Raw genomic sequence first — 4,107 nt, 5'->3', positions numbered from 1 at the left:
GAATCGCCGATAAAAACCCGCATGACCAAGAAAACTACGGATTTCTTTCACAGAATTAGGTGGGGGAAGATTTTCAATGACTCCCACCTTGGCCTTGTCCACCTCCAGACCCTTGCTAGAGACCTTATGCCCAAGGATAATGCCTTCACGCACCATAAAATGACATTTCTCCCAATTAAGCACCAAATTAGTTTCCACGCATCTTTTGAGTACGGCGCGCAGATTATTCAAACATTCATCATATGAGTGTCCAAAGACGGAGAAGTCATCCATGAACACTTCGACGTTATTTCCAATCATGTCAGAGAATATAGCCATCATACATCTCTGAAAGGTGGCCGGTGCGCCACATAACCCAAACGAAACTCTGCGAAAAAGCAAATGTGCCAAATGGACAAGTGAAGGTAGTCTTTTCCTGATCCTCTGGTGCAATACAAATCTGATTATACCCGGAATAACCATCCAGAAGACAAAAATACTCATGACCCGCCAATCTGTCAAGCATCTGATCAATAAATGGAAGGGGGAAGTGATCCTTCCTTGTGGCTTTGTTCAATTTTCTATAATCCATGCATACTCTCCATCCTGTAACTGTTCGAGTAGGGATGAGCTCATTCTTTTCATTTGCGACCACAGTGATACCTCCCTTCTTAGGTACACATTGTACGGGGCTCACCCACGAGCTGTCAAAAATAGGATAAATGATGCCTGCATCTAGCCATTTCAGAATTTCTTTCTTCACCACCTCCTTCATGATGGGATTCAGTCTTCGCTGCTGTTCCACAGTTGGCTTACTCCCTTCCTCTAGCAGAATTTTATGCATACAATATGAAGGACTTATCCCCTTGATGTCTGCTATGGTCCATCCAATAGCCGATTTGAATTCTCTCAAAATCCTTAAGAGCTTGTCTTCCTCACTACCTGAAAGGTCAGATGAAATAATAACAGGTAACGTAGATGAATCACCTAAAAAAGCATACCTCAAGTGTTCAGGTAATGGCTTGAGCTCCAAGGTAGGTGCTTCCTCTATTGATGGTTTGAGCTTCCCCTCGGCGTTCTTGAGGTCAGAAGTACCAAGAGATTCAAATGGTATGTCCAGCTTTCGCTTCCAGGGAGAAGCGTTCAGATATTGTAATTGCTCGTTGCTATCTTCATCATCGTTGTCAAAATCCCCCACTAAGGCCTTTTCCAATGCATCAGACATTAGCATGTGATCGAGTTCCGAAGTAACCGCAGAATCAATCACATCCACTTTTAAGCACTCCTCATCTTCTGTAGGGAATTTCATTGCCTTGAATAAGTTGAAGGTCACATCCTGATCTTGGACCCGCATAGTAAGTTCACCTTTTTGCACATCTATCAAGGTACGGCCAGTAGCCAAGAAAGGCCTCCCCAAGATTATGGGAATCTTCTTATCTTCCTCAAAATCCAGAATAACAAAATCTGCTGGAAAGAAGAGCTTATCCACTTTGACGAGCACATCCTCAACTATGCCCCTTGGGTAAGTAATGGAACGGTCAGCCAATTGTAGTGACATGTACGTGGGTTTTGGATCAGGCAGATCCAATTTTTTAAAGATCGACAACGGCATTAGATTAATGCTTGCTCCCAAATCACAAAGGCACTTGTCAAACGTCAGATTGCCAATTGTGCAAGGAATGGTGAAGCTCCCTGGATCTTTCAGTTTTGGTGGTAACTTTTGTTGCAGAATAGCGCTGCATTCTTCCGTGAGAGCAACGGTTTCAAGGTCATCCAGTTTCACCTTCCTTGAAAGAATAGTCTTCATAAACTTTGCATAACTAGGCATTTGTTCCAGAGCCTCAGCGAAAGGTATATTGATGTGAAGTTTCTTGAACACCTCCAGAAACTTTTTGAACTGTCTATCCAGCTTTTGTTGCTGCAATCTCTTAGGAAAAGGTGGTGGAGGATAGAGCTGTTTCTTCCCTGTAAAATTAGCCTCAGGCAGAGTGTATTCAACAGTAGTCTTCCTTGGTTCCGCCACTTTCTCCTTTTGCTTAGATTCTTCACCTCTAATTTCAGCTTCTACTTCTTTTGCCTTTTCAGCATCAGCTACTTTTTCAGACCTTAAGGTAATAGCCTTGACTTGCTCTTTAGCTTCCTTCCTGCCTGGTACTTCCGTGTCACTGGGAAGAGTGCCAGGTTGACGATTGAGCACTGTATTGGCTAATTGACCAATTTGATTTTCCAAGGTCTTGATAGAAACCGCCTGACTCTTGCACAACAGCTTAAGTTCCTCAAAATCAGCACTAGTAGGTGCAGCTGCACTTCCCTGTTGAGGATATGATTGCCTTATAGCATATTGCTGTGGTTGCTGAAATCCAAGTGGGTTAAACTGTTTACCCACTCCTTGCTGATATGGTGGCTGAATAGCATTCTGATTATTCCCCCAACTGAAATTTGGATGATTTCTGTTGTTAGGATGATAGGTCGCTGGCACAGGCTGCTGTTGTCGCTGATAATTATTCACATACTGAACAGATTCGTTTACAAGAGAACACTGATCCGTAGCATGAGAACCTGCACAAAGCTCATAAACCATAGCTATTTGATTAACTCCATACGTAGCCAAAGAATCAACCTTCATTGATAGCGCTTGGAGCTGGGCTGCAATAGCGGTGGCTGCATCAACTTCCAGAATACCTGCTACCTTGCCTGACGTCATCCTCTGAGTTGGGTTTTGATGCTCATTTGCAGCCATCGTCTCGATAAGATTATACGCCTCAGTATAGCTTTTAGCCCATAAGGCGCCTCCAGCTGCTGCATCGAGCATGGGCCGAGATTGGGCCCCCAAACCATTATAGAAACCAGTGATCACCATCCAATCCGGCATTCCATGATGTGGACATTTTCTCAACATTTCCTTGTAGCGTTCCCAAGCCTCGCACATAGATTCTGTAGGTTGCTGCGCAAACTGAGTAAGAGCACTCCTCATAGCAGCAGTCTTCGCCATCGGATAAAACTTCACCAGAAACTTTTGCGCAAGATCTTGCCACGTAGTGATGGACCCAGCTGGTTCAGAATGTAACCAGTCTTTAGCCTTGTCCCTTAGTGAGAATGGGAAAAGCCTCAACTTGATAGACTCATCAGTCACGCCATTATACTTAAAAGTGTTGCAGATCTCGACAAAATTCCTTATGTGCATGTTGGGGTCTTCAGTTGCCGCTCCTCCAAAAGAAACAGAATTCTGCACCATCTGAATAGTGCCCGGCTTGATTTCAAAGGTGTTAGCTTGAATAGCCGGATGAAGGATGCTTGACTGAATGTCATCAATTTTAGGCCGAGAAAAATCCATAAGAGCTGGATCAGCTTGAACAATACGATCTCCCATGTTTACTGGTTCTTTCTGCTCAGTTCCTGAATCCGAATCCTCAAAATCTAACTTCTCCGGAATATCAAGAACTTCGTCTGTCTCCTCAGCTGTATCTAAAGTCCTTTTGCGAGCACGAGAACGAGTTTGCATAAACGCTTGCTAAAGTACCTGAAACACAACCAGAAAAAAATAAGTAACTACTACGTCCTAATCACTGAGTCCTAATGACCAATAATGGTAAGTACATAAACTAAACAAATACGCCGAGTCCCCGGCAGCGGCGCCAAAAACTTGTTAGGGCGAAAACACGCGCTAATATTCACGCAAGTATACGCGTTCGCAAGTAATATAGAATATTTTCTAGTTCGTTCCCTCAGAGACTCAGACTAAATTATTGTCTAATTAAACTCACTCACCAATGTATGATTACATCTCAATGTTAAGATAATAACACTTAAAATTGTTAATTAAATATTAACTATAATTAACTACTTAATTAACCACTTAACTAACACTTCAATTTATCAATAATAAAACACTCATGAGATCACAACTTCATTATTACTTCCTTCTATAGCCATTGTTATTACCTTTAGCATGTGACAGTGATGATATTAATCGAATAACACGAAACTGATAAAAGCCAACTTTCATTGTACTAATACCATTCTACCAAACATCCACAATTAAGATAGAAGTCGAATAGTCATCAATTATGTTGAGTTCCTATATGTCTACAGAAATTGACAACACAACGATTTAAGCACAAGTTATTC

At 42.1% G+C, this 4,107-nt stretch overlaps 1 non-coding gene across 1 annotated transcript; it reads left to right on the top strand.

The window, feature by feature from the left end:
* Window positions 1–2,849: 2,849 nt before the first annotated feature.
* On the top strand, window positions 2,850–2,956 carry LOC141662546 (small nucleolar RNA R71). Its single transcript, XR_012550656.1, has one exon. It is a non-coding gene; the product is annotated as a small nucleolar RNA R71 (small nucleolar RNA).
* Window positions 2,957–4,107: the final 1,151 nt, after the last annotated feature.

Source organism: Apium graveolens, chromosome 5 (assembly GCF_009905375.1).
Source record: "Apium graveolens cultivar Ventura chromosome 5, ASM990537v1, whole genome shotgun sequence".
NCBI lineage: Eukaryota > Viridiplantae > Streptophyta > Magnoliopsida > Apiales > Apiaceae > Apium > Apium graveolens.
The sequence above is the reverse complement of the archived record's forward strand: the minus strand, read 5'-3'. Positions and strand labels throughout refer to the sequence as shown.